Raw genomic sequence first — 18225 nt, forward strand, 5'->3', positions numbered from 1 at the left:
AGATGGTTGATCCCTTAATAGTTATATATTCAGACACATGTTCAAGTTAGCTTGGCTTATTTTGTGAAATGAGTCACAGTAAAGCATGATTTGCACCTCCACATCCTGCAGCAAACGCAAGGTTTATGCATTAACATAGACCTGAAGGAAGATGTTTTAAACTAATGTTCTTTACCTCATTAGCAATGTGTTCACTTCACTAATGGTCAGTTAGTGCAGCAATATACTGTAACAAATTAAACCTCAGTAACAAAGTTGAGATAGGATACGCATATTTGTTTTAACTATAGTTCAGAACAGGAACTGTAAATTGTTATTTTGAACTCTCTAGGAGTCAATAAGTATCAAGTGAAAATGATTTAAAGTTAATTTTTAATAAAGTCATTTTATTTTGGTGTGCTCCCATTTCTCCTTTTTTGTGGGGACTTGGCAAATCAGGAAGTTTACTCTTAGAGGTTTGGTTGACTTTTTTGGTCTGTTTTTATATTTTAGTCAAAAGCTAAATATGTCAATATGAAATGGTCATAATTTTAAGGTTTTGGCCTGAAAGTCATTGATATTTTATCTTATGTGCATGGACAAGCCCAGAGGGTACTGACTTATCCACAGAACAATGTTTACATCATGGTAGAAGGGATGCTATTTTTATTACATATCTGGCATGTGGCGAACAGTACCGGAAATCTCAAGTGTAAACTTCCTAAGAGACTATTAGTGCCCAACCCACAAAGAGTAGATTAATATGAACTAAATAATGAACAAGTTTCTAAACAGGTGCCTGGATTTTCATCTGTAGCACTGAAGAAGGAGTCACCAGGAGAAAATATTTTGGGATTTGGTTCGTCCATAGACTCCTTAAGTGATGTTGAACAAGACTGAATCTTGATATAAAGCCTATCGAATTCAACGGAAGCTCCAGCTTGAATTAGGTAGCCAGATATTTTTATCATGGCTGAACAAAGAAATGTGTACCTAAAAATGGGGGTTTTAGAAGTGAGAAAATTGAGCAGAGACTCAGCTGAGTTCGCCAGTATGCCAAGCTCTAAGCACTAACTCTTTATAGGTCTTTCTCCATGCAATCTGTTGTGGATATTCTGCTTAGAGTATAATTTTTAAACACTCACTGAGAAAGCAAACCAAAAGCTATATAATATAAAGATTAGGACTCATTCAGGAAGAATGGAGCCTCAGGATGAAATTATTCTGTGTAGTTTAACAGAACAGAGATTTGCATCTCAGGATCCTACATGCCAGGAAATTATCTAATACAAACATGCAATACTGTCAGCACAGCATTGTGGAAGGCGTATGCTAATAGTTGTGTTACAAGACTTTCTTTCAGAACGGGCATAAATGGTGAGAAGTGGGGAGATAACTGGGAATCTTCACAAGTTTGCATGCAAAGCTGCTAACACATAGTGTAATTCTGCTCGTACTCAGAGATGTAGTCTTGGTCATCAATCAATTTCATTAATCCCTAAAAAATTTAAGCAAATCTGAGAAGTGATTTTGAGAGTTTATATTTTACATGTAGGCACCATTTGCAGCAACTAGATACAGATACATTTTGTAGATAAAGTCTCTAATCTCTCTGTCACATTCGTTGCTCAGTGAGTTTGGTCTCAGTTTATGGACGGTCTACAGCAAGGAATATTTTGGGAGGTTCTGTATTTGTATGGAGTCTAGAACAGGGCAGTCATGGTCCAAAGCATACCTCCTAGGGACTGTTACACAAACAGATAAAGAATAACGACAATAATAAAAATGTCTACTAACATGTTAAATTAAGGAGAGCCACCTGCAAGTAGCTGATAATCATATTAAAGAAACTTGTGAACATCTGTAATTCTTTGTCCCCATTTATCATTTGGTGAAAGAACTAGGTCCTAAATCCAGCCTTACTTCATTGTGTATATTGTAATAGCAATCTAAAACAGGACGTAGTAAGCTGAGCAGGAGGTCTCTGATAGTTGAGAACATGTAACACTGGTATATGCAGATTATGGCTGCTTTTTTCCCCTACTTCTTCCAGGTAGTTTGTAGAATTTCTGTGAAATACAGAAAAAAGAAAAAGAAAAAAAAGGAAAAAAAAAAAATCCTTAGACAGTTGTTGAAATATTTGCATTTCTTATTTCATGTTAATAAGAAATGTCACTAACAATAAAAAATACATACATACATGCATACATAATGAAAAACCACTCTATAAAGTGAAGACAGTGGACTATTTTATTTATTTATTTTATTTCTGATCCCTTAAAGACCATTAATGTTGACTGTGACATTTTAAGATCATAAATTACTTTCTAGTAAGCAACACTCCTGCTTTTCATATTCACAGTTTAAAAATAAAAAATAAAAATACATACTCCTTTTTCCCTTTTTAATGGTTAATTAGGTCACTAATCAAAAGAAATTCTTAAAAGGAAAATGAAATGTTGACATTTTGCAATTATTTGCTACTGTAAATAATACATAAACACACTACTTATGGTTAAAGTGGCTTTCAAACCCTTTTTCTGCCATTAGGGCATGAACTGACTGCAGAATCAGTGTATTTTACTTGATATATTGCCACATTATCTACTTCAGTGCTTCCATTTAGCTTGGGTCACTTACATTTCATTATACTGTACCTTGGCTGAGTGCAATAAAAAAAAAAGTTTATTGCAACTGCAAGCTCCTAATTAAACATCAGCTGTAAACTGAGCTACCCATTACAGATTATATATATAAAAAGATTATATTCTTGGGAATCACTCTATCATGCAACATGATTAATATATATGTGTCCTTGTAAATAGGAGTTGATGTGCTATACACATAATGGATATGATTAGCTTTTTATTGAGACCCAAGACATCAAAGATAAAGGGATACATAGATTTCTCATTCAGCAATCTTGTTAAATATGATATAAGCATGTATATCCATACACAGATAACACATGCAGAAATGTGTTTGGTTTATTATAGTGTCCTTAGCTGCTATCACCGTGGGTGCAGACAGATTTGAACTTATAAATACATGTCCAGGGTAAAATTAACCTGATATTGGGGAGCAAAATTTGTTTAAGAAGTCAGTTAAAAATCTCTATTTCCTACAAAGAGGAGGAAACTGTGCTTCAGACCTTTCTCTTTCAGAAAACACTGTGAGCAGATTTCATACCTTGAAGCAGAAGCTTCAGATGGATCTCATGAAGGACACATTTGAAGTTCGACTGGTATTTCATAAAGAAAAGGCTATTTTTAATTGGGCCACTGAAAAATCAATTTGGCCTTAATTTATACAATGAACATATTAGTTCTCTTGTTCTCCAGTTGAAGAAAATCTAGTCGGTGTGGAGAGGAAGTTAGAAAAGTTTCAACCAATGGAGTTGCATGCCCTAAGACTGCAATTTTGTATATTAAGGAACTAAATGGCAATAAAGTTTAATTTCCACCTTCCTTCCATCTTTCTTCCTATTTATATACCCCTCTCAATTATGCCAGTATAAACTGTTTGTGGGATCATGTAAAGAACCATTTTCAGCAATTGATGTGATTTCAGAAAATACATATTTTCTGTGCTTTCTTGTTTGCAAGGGTTTTTTATATAGATTTCTCAGAGCTATGAGTATTTTATCATGTAATGGAATGTAGATCAATTGCAGACCTATATACTGAAGAAAGAATGATGAAGGAATCCAGACTGAGATCTATGAATCATCCCATTTAATTTTAGTTCTAGTCAGTGAAGCTGAGTGTTGCTGTTCATGGACCCATACATTTACAATGCAAAGAGAAAATTCTCCTTGGGGACCTTTCAAATCTCAGGTGGGAAAGTACATGACTAACTTAAAAATTCAAATTAAGTGTTTAAATTTGGGATGGATTAATCTGGACCAGCATATGAGAAGCTACAAAAATTCTGTTTCCCACATATAAATGCAGAAGTTTGTTTGTAATTTGAAGATGTGACAATGGGATTTGGGTTGCACAAATGTAATAGCCCTAAATTGTGTTACCTTACCAGGGCTCAGACTAACACAAAATAATGTTAAATATTTGAGCTCTCAAAATCAGATTTTCAGGTATGTTCATTATCAGAAAAAGTAGATATAGGGAATAATCACTAATAAACATTCTTGTCCTGGAAGTTTGACATTAGATATCTGTTGTTGCCACATTGTTCACAAAACTCAGGTGTCTGAACACAAACTGGGATCTCTTCAGAGTCCCGTGCTGTCCCATTTAGCCGGACAATTTTCCCTCCTTACTTTCTGCCCTTAATCTTGGATAAGAGAGAAAAAGATTTAAAAAGCATCTTTTTCCCTTTGTGTTTGGAAACATAGCCAGCCTTGCAAAAAATTGTGCAAACGGGCCTAAACTGAAGAAAGAGTAGATCAGGTATTGTTTATATGTTGACTACCTTTCTTACACTAGCACATTTAAAACGCCATTCGATATAATCCATACAGAGACTGTTGGTATAATTTCCACACCCCACAGTTTCAATTGGTGTAAATCATATGAAGCTATTGCAGTTTCTCCAGCTGAGCATCTGTCTCTGTTCTTCTTCAGGAGTGGAATTTTTAAAAGAGAAATGAGGGTTAAAAAGAGAGGTTGTTTCCGTTAAAGTCTGTCTCAAAGTAAAAACAAGCTGTCATATTTAAAAACAAACAAACAAAAAAACTCCCTGAACATGGGTTTGCAGTCCCTCTCACAAAAATTCTGTAACAAAGACAACAGCTTGACAATGGCAGCTGCTGCATAAAGCAAAAATTAGAGGACAATGTCATTTTTAATGATTTTTTAAAATGAAAAATTAAACCAAAATAAATGAGATGATGTCCTAGGTATTCTTTTTTTTTTTCCCCTCTAAGAATCTGTCTCTCTGTCTTATTATTTATAAGTGGCAATGTAGACAGACGACAGGAACATATGCTGGGAAGAGTCTGAAATCAGACAAAGCAATAATGGAAGAGCGAATTTTTTTTTAAGTTTTATACAGAGGCTATGCTTTTTGTGTCTTTGTATGAAACTTTAAATATACACATACATATCCATCCATATATATAGACATGTACACACACACACTCACAAGGAACACATTCATATATTTATACCCACACATAGTTTCATGTTTATAAATTAATATCCATAAGAATAAATACACATATGTAAATATTATATTTATAAACTAATAAATGTAGGAGTAAAATTTGCACAAGGGCACTCTCAGTTATTTTTAGAAAGAGAGAAAGCTGTCAAATAAAATGTCATATACCAAGAAAAAATGGGAATCTATTTTGAGATATTATTCTCAGCTTTTTTTTTTTCCTTCCGTAACTTATAAGAACAATTTAGATCATTTAATTGCCTTCATACTGCCCTAAAACCTTATGTTTCTATCTGTCCTGCTGGAAGTACAGAAAGGTCTTTTTTATAACAACTCAGTGCTATTCAGTGCAATTTCCGCACTTAAGGGCAGAAAAGCTCCTTCAAGGAAAAAAGGTTTTTCTTCAATCTAATCTTTTTTCTCAACACTTCCAGTAACTTAAAGGTTGCTTGAAAGTTATTTATTTAAGTGAGACAGGTAAAGTTTTCAGAACCATCACCAGTATCCTGCTCTCAATTAATGCAGAATAATCCTGTTTGGATTTGAGTATTTAACAATAGTATTAAAGAGCTAATACTTAATTTGTAATTTTTTTTTTAAATCAAAGGCTTTCTATTATATACTATTCATAATTTTATTACTTTATTTATTTTCCAAAAACCAAAATAAGCTGGAGTTGGTGGAATTCAATTCTCTTATTTTCAAATCACCTACATTCATTTTGTGTATCATAAGTGAACATGGGGTTTTTGCACTAAAATTTTGTTAGTTAAATGAAATACGAATAATCTTTTGTTTATTACTCTTCATTAAGCAGAAATGGTACTTCAAACAAAAAGGTATATCAAAACTGCTTTGAAACTTTCCGTAAGTTATTGCCAGAGAAGCTCATTGTGTAAAAGCCCAGTAGACTTAGTTCTAATAGTAGGCTGGTTTTGTGCTTTCAAAAGATTAATTAAATGAGGGAAGAGTTGTGCTTTTTGTCTATTAGCATCCCCAGTACAATCTTGGTCATACAGAGGAAACTGCTATGTACTTATATTGGAGTTACATCTAGTCATAGTGTCATGTACAACTCCGGTCATAAACACCAGAAGTCTTGATCTCTTCTGCATATACTTGAAATAGGTTTTTGTTGATTTTTTTGTTGTTGGGTTTTTTTTTCTTTATTTCAGTAGGACTACCTTGGTCATCAAAAATTGCAGGATGACAGCCTGTAAGGGTATGTTCTGCTCATTGCTACAGCAGTCCTTTATCAGCAAGTGAGAGCACATCAGCAGCACAGCGAAAGAGAAGTCAAAACAGTTCCCTCCTATTCTCAAACTCATTCTTTAAATCACTGGAAGCTGTTCATTTTTACACCAAATGTATTTTATGTTTGCATTTTTACCTTTCCAGTTGTGAAGAACACGTCAGCACAAATCATTTCAGTGGGGCGGTATCTCTTATTGTGTCTAAGCAGAGTGTGTTGAACTTCACTGCAATATATATAATTATTCTTAGCAAGAAATGAAGTCTAGGCATGGAGGACGAGAGGAGCAAACTGTATGCCTGCTTGCAGGTTGTTTTCCTTATGCTATTTTCTCCTCAGTGGTGTCAGAGTACTAGGGAAGGGTCTGCTCAGGAGGTTTGTTATGAGATAGATGGGCTTTCTGCCTAGATCCCAGTTTTGAACTGGGCCAATAAGGAGACATTGACCGAGAGTCAGTTGTTCAAGAATAGCTGTGCAATGAATTTTCTTGTCTCGGGAGTATAGCGAACTCACAGGCAAATGCTGCCCATGCAGACAGCAGGGTGCTGAGCACAGCACTGCAGACAGAGAGCGGGGCTGGTGGCCATAGGGGACACAGAGCATTTTGGGATGCTTCTATAGGAGCATTTCATTACGGGATATGAGACAGGCTGAGAGATGCCAGTGAACAAAAGACCTTTTCTGCCCATGTTATAACTTCTGTTGTCACACAGCTGTCAATCCAGTACCACCCAACCAGTGTTAAATTTACTGTCTCCTCCTGCTCCTTTTCCTTCTTTGTTTTTTTTTTTTTTAAGAGACAGCTAAGAGATTGAACAGTGTGAAAAAGATACAATTGCGCCTAGACAAAATTCCCCCAGATAAAGGCCAAAATAAAAGCAAAGACATCGAGACAGGAAAATGTTTCCATACAGAATGACCTTTGTTGGGAGGAGGGGGGAGAGGGGAGATGGGATTGTTCGTATACTTCATTCTCAGCCTTGTTAGGTGGGTTTTAACTCTTCATTTTCCCCACACCTTTACCCTCTCTTCTCCCAGTAACACCAGGGAGCCTTTTTCTGTCCGGGGTTCTCTTCATTGCCCTTTTCCTTGACTTTGTCTTGTCACTCCTACCATAGTCTTGTTCTGCCAGATATGTTTCATTTTCTGCATGACTTCCCCTGGATGGGCATTTCAAGCTGTGATTTCTAAGCTTGATCTCACACTGTAGATCCTGTTATCTCAGTAAAAAGCTTTAAAGTTCAAAGTGAGTTGGATGAACAATACTTTAAAAGCAGTGTAAAGCCTAAGCATCCTCTGGGTGGGAGCAGTTCAGCAAAAAAAATCAGATGTTTGCATGCTTTTATATGGAGAAAGAACAATTAAAAAACAAGATGCCAGTTTGGGGAAAAAAATGTTATAAAGAGTTATTAAGAGGTCTGAAGAAGTGCATGTAGTTATGGTTCTGTATCCACACAGATCTTCCATGGGGCTTTAGCCACTCATAGCCCCAAGGCTTCTCTGACCAGTCGAGTCTATTCCAAAGCCATTGAACTCCATAGCAGTGTGGTAGACTTTAGACCAAACTCCTTAAGCAGAAAAAACAGGGATTAACTAGTACGTTATTAGTAGCTACATGAAACAATTGGATAATATCCCTAGCACAAGCCCTGGTACAAGAAACAAGATGATGTTTCCTTATTTCCCACTGATGTCTGTTCTGCTCTCCTCTACCTGGACCTCCTGGTGCAGCTGCATACTCTGCCCTGTTGCATGGGGATTTTTGACAGTCTTTCTAGGACAGATAGACCTGGAAGTGTGTACATGCAAGATCTGTGCTTGTTTGTTGAGATGGATTGCATTGTCATTCAAGATTTTCTGGCAATGCACCCGAACAGAACCCAACCTCCTACATCCAGAAGCACAGGCTTTCCACTGGTGATTGAAAGGGCATCTTTAGCAATCTGATCAGTGGTTTGATATTTGTGGAAAGAGAGCTGAGCTTTCCTTTACTAGAATATAATTCCCCCAAACACATGCTGGGGGCATGATACAATAGCCAGAGGAAAAATCTCTGAATTTTCATAAAACTTTTGCTGGAGTAGGGCGCAATTTATTCTATCTAACATGAGCCGTCTAAAAGTTATGAGAACATTCTCATAAATAAGAGGAGATGTGACAGAATTTTTGGAAGGTTTTTTTAGGCAGCCTTTCTCCAAATAATTCACTGGTAGTACTGCATATCCCACTAAACTACACATAAATTAACCCAGTTATAAAACCTTTACACAAAGAATTGAACTCGTAGATAGAAGAAAGTTTATCCAGCAAAAATTGCAGAGGTGAGAAGGAAAATTAAGATCTAGTTGTGTACTACACAACCTCAGTTGCAAACATTTTGTGGTATCCCTATGACTTATGAATAAGACATGTCAATAATCATTGCTTAAGAGGACTTGGATGGCAACTGGACATTCTAAATCCATATATTTTGAAAGCAGAGTGTTTGATTATTTATTTGTTTGTTTATTTGTTTATTTATTGATGTTTTAAATATAGAGGCATAAAGCAGAAGTAACCCTGTTGAAGCCTTCAGAACAGAATGGTGCATGGCCGGGATAATGATTGCTAGTGATTACAGAGTCTGTGCAGCCCGTGGTAGACCCTTCAGTCCAGGCTCCAGGTGCTCCCCCTATCCTTGACATGGCGGTGAGGCAGTCTATCAAGCAGCTGTACAGTCCTCCCTTTTTCAGCCTTTCTTTCTTTTAATTTTAATTTTTTCTTTTTTTCTTTCTTCTTTCTTTTTTCTGTTTTTCCAATAGGAACCAAAGATATATAGGGGAATGTTGAGCTTCCTTTCTTATCCTAGGAAAGAAGCAGGGAAAGAGCAAAGGGAGACAAGTTTGTTTATTAAAGTAACAATTCAAAACTGCATTATAGCCGTCTTCACTGGAGATATATGCAGTGCATGGCATTGCAGTGCATTGCATTGCATTGCATTGCAGACTTAGTCCTGTGATTATTCTGCCTGGGAATTGGCTGGATTGAGTAAAGGCTCATGTTTAGACCTTTGTATCACAGTTCCTGTTGCTATGGAAAAAAACGGTTGATGGCAGAGAGTATGGCACATCATTATCTCTTTCTCAAATGTATCTTAGATGTTCCTAGGATGATCTTATATTCTTACCAGGGCATTCTGTGTTGCAATTGTTGGAGAGATATGCTACACTAAATGGATATTTCATCTGACTCGTTACAGGCATTCTTACATTGTTATGGCAAAAGACCAGAGTAATAGACAACCAGTGTGCTTAGACTTGTTTGTGGCAGTTATTTGTTGATAATTTACCAAGAGTAAATATAATTCTCATAAAGATACAGAATCACTACAGGTGCAGAGGCAGCAGAGTTGCATATAGAAACAACAGCAACCTGAATTTGTAGCAAATATTGTTGGCAAAAGTGAACTTGATTTGGACCAGTTGTGACTCAAGACACTGCTTTCCTTTCGTAGAACTCCGTTTATTCAGCTCAGTCCCAAAAGTGACAAAGGTAAGAAAGCTTTTTACAGATTCCTCATCATTTCAGTATGCTAAGCAACCTCCTTACCTGCAGAAAAATTACAATGGCCCTGAAAGTACATACATATTTTTGTTTATCTGTTCAAATTGCCTTCATTTTTGTTCTTAAGTTACATTTTACAAGAGTGAAAGCAATTAAACCTTCATTGTCCAAGCTTTCAAGTCAGTATGGCAGTACTGTCATACATCCATTTCATTTGGGAATAGACTAATTCTCAGTCACACTGGTGAACAGATAAATGCAGCTCCTTAGGTTAATCTTGTTTTATTATTGAGTGACATTCAGATGTTTGCATCAGTTCAGAACTGCGGACTCTTCCTTAGTTAAACATCTTTTATGTTATGAAAATAACTGTGATTTGCAAAAGAGAAACACAGTTGGAAAATTCTAAGAAATAAAAAGTAAAAGAGGAACAAAACAGCGATTGTTAATTTTTCGGTTCTTGTGATTCAGAAGAAAATCAGGATGTACTGCATGCTGCTTAATTTGTAGTTAATGACATTCATTATAATGACACATTAGACATTCAGAGCTTTGTCTTCTGTTGGGTTTTTTTGAATGTTGATATGTTCAGGTTTTGAAATGAACTAAAGTTGCATTGTATTATATTTTATTATATTATATTAGCAGAAAGGAAGTCTATTTCTATAAAAGCAAATTCCAAATCTCAGTGAGGGAAGGATCTGACCCTATATGGATCCAGATTAGATAAAAATGGCTACCCCACTTACAAGGCCACCATACAGCCAGGTGTTTTCCTTGTTTTGCATTAAATACTGACAATGTGCCTAAGTCAGTGCCAAACAAAGGAGGGAAAAAAAAAAAGGAGGATATTGGAAATTTAACCTTGATAATAGTTTTGTCTCCTACAGACAATTTTACCAGGGAAAAGGGAATGAGAACCTTCTTTGTAAGATCATTTCAGCAATCTATTTTAGAAAATATTATTTGCAGTGTTTCTTGTCTGGTTTGGGCACTGATCTGATGGGAAAAGATGTTTCAAACTCATTTCTAAAGTAGAAAGGGGAGAAGTTCTGGTACTCAGTCCTCTCGGAATTATAATGGAGTTGAATATTTTCTAAAAGTTGTTCTGCTAGTGCAACTAACAGGGATTTTTCAGAAGAGCCACAACAGGCAAACCTAGAAGTAGCAGAAATTTAGCAAACTTCTGTCATATTTGAGTAATGAAGAAAGGTGGCAACCCCAATGACTTTGTAAGTAGACTAGACAACCCAATAGAGCTTGCACACTGCAAGAAAAAGAGAAACAAAGTGCATTGGAAGACCATGGTGTGGTGATATCTGAGAGGAATCTGTCAAAACTGAGTTACTGAGTTTTCAGTAACTCAGACACCATTTATTTTACTATATTTAGCATAGGTTTATTTTGCCTGGCAAGGGAGTTGAAAATAGAGAGACTGAAAGGAAGAATTGGAAATGGTTTACAAAGATTTCTTAACAAGTAGTATTCTGTATGGGTACTTCATCCTAGAACTGCACCTTCTCATTTTCTCTACATTACTTGATCCACAAAAGTGTAATTTAGGTGAAAATTAGTATTTTTAATGCCCTAAATACTCTAAAAATGGGTAAGTGGAAATCCAGTTAGCTTAAACATGCAAAACACCCCAAATTTTCAATCTTGTGTATGGCATCATTCAGTGTAAGAGGTTTGCAAAGCTGGGGTTCTGCTATAGTTTCCATTTTAATAATTTGACTTGCCCATGACATCAGTCAGCAGATCAAATGCACCCAGGATGAAGCTCTGATAGGGTCTGCCTATGACAGGAACCTCTGATTTCGCTACAGCTAAAACTTTTTTTCAGCAATACATGCTAACACACTGACAACCTGAAAGGTCCATAAAATAAACAGCCTTTCTCCGTTTCTCATTGCAGACCTCTTCTGGGTACAGCTGCCCCATAAGGACTCTGGCAACATGTTCCTGAAATGAGTATCTCACCGACACCAGCTACTACCACAGAATCTAGTGCCAATATAGCTCATGAGAGACAACAGACTTCCTCTGTTTATTTCTTTTTTTTTTCCTTTTTTTTTAGGAAATCCAGGAGGAAACTGCTTTGAGAAACAGCAACTCCCGTCTGGCACTCAGAAATCTAAATTAACGTGGCAAACTGCCATGATTTTCAATATTGATTTACAACTACGTCCCAGTTCATAAACCTGCAGTGGTGACTTCTGCTGTCACATTGTATGTGTGTTGTCAAGAAATAGTGTTTTAAGTTGTAAAACAATAATTCAGGAAATGGAAATGTTAGAAATTATCAGTGTGTTGAACTAAACCACATCATAAGCATTAAACCTCTGCCTGATGTATGCTATTCCATAGTATTATCAGTACTAAACCAAAAACTGCACACCATGTAATTTTTAATAAGAAAATTTCAAAAAAAAAATTAAAAAACAATTTTAATCCCCAAGTTTTTGAAGTCAAGAGAATAAGTTCCATTCTCTTTGGATTAGGCCTTTTTCAAAGATTATGATTTTATCAATTGATATGAAATGTAAAGCAAAGATCAGGAGTGACAGAGACAGAGTTTTACCTGAACCATACACATTTGTAAAGCTACTGTTCTGATCTGGGAGCATTTTACACTTCTGTTCTCCTTGGATAAGGTCATAAGAGAGAAGGGAGAAATGGCTTCGTTTGTCTTAACAAAACTGATTTCAAACTCTTCTCTTCAATCCAGTGATGAGGTCTGTCATGATTACTGAGAGATACATTAATTAATGTGCTGAAACTTGATACAGTAAGTAGAGTAACTATTGATTAGCCTTTGTGAACACAGACACATTGGAGGAAAGTCTAGACATAACGCTTATTAAAAACAAACACTGTGGTATTCCACAGTAATAGGTATAATAATTTGGCTTCCAACAGCATTTAGAGCCATTACCATAGAATATTGGTAGTGGGTTTTGTGAGCACAAGGGTATCTGACACACTCAGCTGACACATCTTCAGCTGCTTCTGTGGAACTAATCTGGTATATCAGCTGATCAGCTGCCAGCTTTATCTATTATTTATTCCCTAACCATACGTTTTAAAAGATTTTTTTGCTGGGACTTTTGTTGTTGTTCTCTTTTACAACTTGCAGTCTGACACTGTAACTTTAAAGACGACTTGCTTAAAGGATAGATTTGTTCAAGGGAAGTGTGTGTGTGTATCCAGTTGAACTGAACATGGTTGTTTCTCAACAGTCACTGATTTCATTTGTCACTTTATTGCTTGAGTCAGAGGAGTGGATTAAGGCACAGGATGTCACTGCCACTTTAAGAGAGCATCCTTTTTGGAAAGCCAGTTTATTGTTTGGTGTTTATTTGAATAAAAAGCTCTTCTTCAAAATGTGAGCTGTTTCCTGAGAGAAGGCAGAAGCTGAATAGTGTACTTCATGGGAAAGGGAATGATTTAGTGCACCAAGTTACCCAAGGAATTTGCTACAATCCACTCATGCCTCTGCAGAAATGAAAGAATGTGGCCTCATCATAGTCAAACCCATAAAGCACATTGACAGCCAGTAGAACAAGTCCTCGGCAGTGCTACTGGTCATATTGACCAGTGGAGGCTTTTTCTTAATATGAAGTCTACTATAGGTCACTCCAAGATTTACATGGGATTGACCAATGAATAGCAAGGAATGAATTATTTAAGGACAAAGTTGGCTGTTCCATCTTCCAGTTCTGTATTTATTCAGATTGCTGCTTGGCTAAAGTAATAATCTGCTGTTGTCCCTGCCTTTTGTGTTAGCTGTAAAGAAGACATTTTGGGATTAAAGTCATTGGTCTTTTTCACAGGTATTTCCTGACTATAAATCCACACACAGGTTTATATTGTGTGTTTTATTGCAATCACACATTTTCCACTGATTGCTGAAATTAAGAGCACTTTGTTACAGAAATCTAAATATTTTGTTCTGACACTGTGTTTCAAAATTTTATTTCTTTGCATAGCTTCATGTATTGTTTGATTAGTTTTTTCCATTATTTACTTTCACCTGGACAAGTTACATTTAGGGTTTATCTGACTAAGCACCTATTTGAAGTACCTAAATTAGAGGTACCTAAAACTCTGGGGTCCCATATATTAGCACTGAAAAAACAGTGGAGCAGCCTCACAGTAAGCAGTATGTTTAATGTAAATTCTTAAACTGTTATAAAACCCACAAAAAGATGTAATAGTCAAATTCTGCAAATTTGTTGCATTTACTAAAAAAAAAACCTGGTCTCATTAATTAACTCTAAACTTCAGAAATATTTTATATAACTACAGGCCCCATGGTTACAACTTCCCGTTAACTTCCCTAAGAATTTCAAAAGGGAAACTAAATATCTAACAGAGAAACAGGAAAATGAATATAAAAGACCTGTGGATGGTCCTGAAACAGGTTTTGCATGTGTTGTGCTTATGTTAGAAAAGCTTTTCTTTTAGAAGGGAAAGTCGTCATAGAGAAACATTTGCAATTTTAATATCGTAGAGCAGGGTCAGGCAATAGAACTTTCTGTCTGGGGTCAACCGCCTTAAAATAGGTGCAAATGTGCAGAGTGCAAAGATGAAAGCCTCAAAATGAATAAAAGACACTAAGAGTCTTTGCAAGCACCTTTCTGCTGAGGGATTGAGGTGATGTTTCTGGAATAAAGTCCTTGAATTTGAAATCAGCTCTTGTTTCAAACACATTCTGCAAGAAGTTCATGCAAACTTGAACCATGTGAATTTTGGACAATGGATCTGTGTTTTGGTTGTATTGTAGTTATATTGCAGTGTCTTTAATTCAGCAGGAACAAAGAAATCTTAATTAAAAATATTAAGCGGGGGAAAAAAGCCCCAATTTTTCTTTCAGGCTGACTTCAAAATCCTTAATAATGCTTTTTTCATTTCTATATCCTGTGATGCCCCGTAAGTTGTAATGCTTATCTTTTTTTTCTATTAAAAGAGTCTATTCTATAGATTATAATGCCATTTTCATCTCCATTGCATGCAAAGAAACTGTTTCCCATTTTGCAGTAAATACATCTGTTCCTCTGCCCCATAAAAGCACCAGCTACTGACTTTCAGTAGTTCAAGAAGTCTATTAAATTAGATTTGAGAAATACTTTCATTTATTGCATTACCCTTTTTTTGTGTTTTGTGTTAAAAAAAATAATAATTGGATTGTTAACATAGAGATTGAAGCCTTTTGTCTACTTCCCAAGAGGAGAGTCATGAATAGTAATTGTCTGCCTCTACACTGCCTCCAACTGCTGAGTTAAGAGAACTATAACAATACTCAGCTGTATCAGAAACTCAGTTCTTCTCTGTGCCAAGGCAAGTAAAACAGGTTTTGATATAATGTTGATTTTTGGAAGGTTAATTTTCCTTGGATATTTGTGGATACCTATCTATGTATGAGATTGTTATTGGAAAATCAAGGTCAAGTTCTTCCATACATGGTAAAGATGTTCACTTTCCTCATCCCATACAGGATTAGAAAGAACAACCTGAAGGTAAAAGATGTGGCTACATTTAAATAATTATATTACATGGTAACACTGCTGTATCTTTACATGAAATTTTGCCGAAGGGTGAAACCTGTGAAATGAATAAACAAGCAGTGAACCATGAGGGAAAAATGCACTAAAAAAATTACTGCATATCTGGTGCTTCAGAACTCAAGCAGTAACACAGAAGTAACTAATTTGTAGGGGAAATTGTATTTTTTGGCTTTTTGTATGTGTGTGTGTGTGTATGTGTGTTTGTACTCTCCTGATCTTTGGGAATCTCAGTGATATGACACCTGAAATCTCCTAAATCTTAACCCCGGCTCTGCATCATTCTTGAGAGGTCTAAAGTTGTGGGAAATAGAACCCCTAAATATGCACATATCCAAGCTCCTCTTCACTAAAGAGAAATGATTCTCATATCTCAAAGTGACAGCCATCTCTAGAAATCACAGTGACCTATTCATTAAAGACCTGAGTCCCATGTGCATGGTAGAATTCATTAAGCGATGTTACTCTCTGAGCAAATGCTATAGAACTCTGTGGGCTGACATTCATAAATATTTGTGTCGGGCAATTACCTGCTAAAACTTCAGTGTATTGGAAAAGAAATATTAAAATAAAGTCAATGTTATTTTATTTTTTTTTCTTCAAGAAGATTTGACTTCTGTCACTCAGGTTTAGAGCACTGCTTCTTTTGCATGAAGAATGGAATAAGCTCTCCACATCAAAAATATCATCTTGGCCAAGGTCATTTAATTCCATCGAATCAGAGCGGGGGCCCTAGTATGTGGAGACATTTATAGCCCGCTGTCATTCTGGCAAGTGACAGAAATAAAGGGTGGAGCAGGTGCCGAGCAGAATTGTCATATTTCCATAGCAAGGCCGGAGAGCTTTGTGATTTATGGATGCTCAATATACAACCGTGACGCCCTACAAGTGAATATACAAGTTGCAAATCTGTAAACAGCTACGGTGGGAATTTGCTAATCTCTGCCTGCTGTAGCTTATTCTGTACAGGTCCTCGAGCTTTGTATAAGAAAGTTTTGACATTGTGCTCTGTAAAAAGAGACACAGCAGCTTGCCAGGGCTTGTCAGCAAGGAAAATAACACATTTTACTAAGTCTGTAAAACCTATCATTGTTCATAATGTCACACTGTTGAGAACTGGAAAAGCAGAACTAATAAGGCCTTTCTAGAACAATTTCTAATGTTCCTTGAAAAGCAAATGCGTGGTTTTACGTATTATGTTGAATCAAGGTAATCCAAAGCTCTGAATAAAACTAGGACGACCAGATATTTCTCCACATTGAACAGACAATAAACTTCACAATATCCAGTTTAGTTGGGATCAGATCTTTTTTCTTTCTTTTTTAGTCCCCACCAACTATTACCTTTTGTTTGTATTTTAAAGGAAGCTACGGTCAGTGCCTTTCACTATGAATAGAAGCATGAAAAGGAAGGAAAATTGGTCAGAAAATTTTTAAAAGAAATCTGCTGGCTCTTAAAAGAACATGTGATCACCTTTTTCACTCAAAAATGGCTATTCAGACAGCAAGACCTATTGATAAATGTGACTTTTAAGTGAGAAGCTTCCTGAAAATATTACTATGACAGGACAAGCCTAGATGTGCATTTTAACATGACAGATTATAAAATGCTAAAACGTAGTGTATCCTGGAGATTATAGGAGGTTCCTCAACACATTTAGAGGTTTAATTCCTTGGAAATTGGGCCTAGAATCACTGCAACCCTTGAATCTTCAAAATTGCTGCTGTTGCAGAAAAAGTTCTTCAAAGTATTTCCAGAACATCTGTCAAAAAACCCCACAACTTCACAGGTTTTCATCATTGAAGTCCATCCATTAGCAGCTATGGATAGCTTCTCAGTCTCTGGGTAGACCCAGTGCTGTCACCTGTAGACCCAGTGTTACTTAGCAAGATCAGAAAAATTTCATGTGGGTAGATTCCCATAACTTTCCAACCCATTGGCATCATGAGATCGGAAACTTCATGATCAGATCTCTTCTTTGAAAGGGAGAAAAAAGAAAGAGAAAATAGACAGAAAGCTGGCACTGTTTGGCTCATGTTCTTTCACAATGGAGTCCAACTCAGCTAAATTATGTGATTAGCTTAGATCCTGCCTCATGGAAACCCTTAGTGTCTCATTAATCCAGGGTACATAAAGCTCAATAAATACCAAGTGCTGTGAAGAAAATGCCTTTGAAAATCATCATAGGCTTTTGGTCTACCTATTGTAGCTCCTCCCTGACTATGCTGACTACTACGTAAGAGATGGTTTTCCTTCGCAGCATGATTCATTCAGTGCACATTAAGTATTAACCTTTCTCATTAGAGCCGTTTCTTTGAAGCTCTGCCACAATCTCCAGTTACCATTCTCTGCCATTATATGGGTGATGCTAATTCAATTGCTTTCATGCTGAGCAGTATCTGGCTCTCCAGATTCCTCAGTAAGAGTGCCATGATTCAGAAGATGGGGCAAAACACCTTCAGGGCAGGGCTGAATTTTTGCCCTCACTGAGGAATTCATTAGCTGCTAGTACATGTACACTTTATGTTGCATTGCAGTGAAGTTTCAGGTAGAAGAATACCACCCATGGTTTAGGATGTGCATTTCCGAGAATGTTTAAGCATCTGGATCTGAGCACCTAAGGAACTTGAAGGCTGATTAGTGAAGCACCTATGGATTAACAAACCTGCAGGTTAGGCAGTTAAGAAAATAGACAGTCTGGATTGCTGTTTGGGATTTAGCTCGCATCTCAATTAAAGAGGGTGATGAGAAAAAGAGATAGCATCC

Source organism: Gymnogyps californianus, chromosome Z (genome assembly GCF_018139145.2).
Source record: "Gymnogyps californianus isolate 813 chromosome Z, ASM1813914v2, whole genome shotgun sequence".
Classification (NCBI taxonomy): Eukaryota; Metazoa; Chordata; class Aves; order Accipitriformes; family Cathartidae; genus Gymnogyps; species Gymnogyps californianus.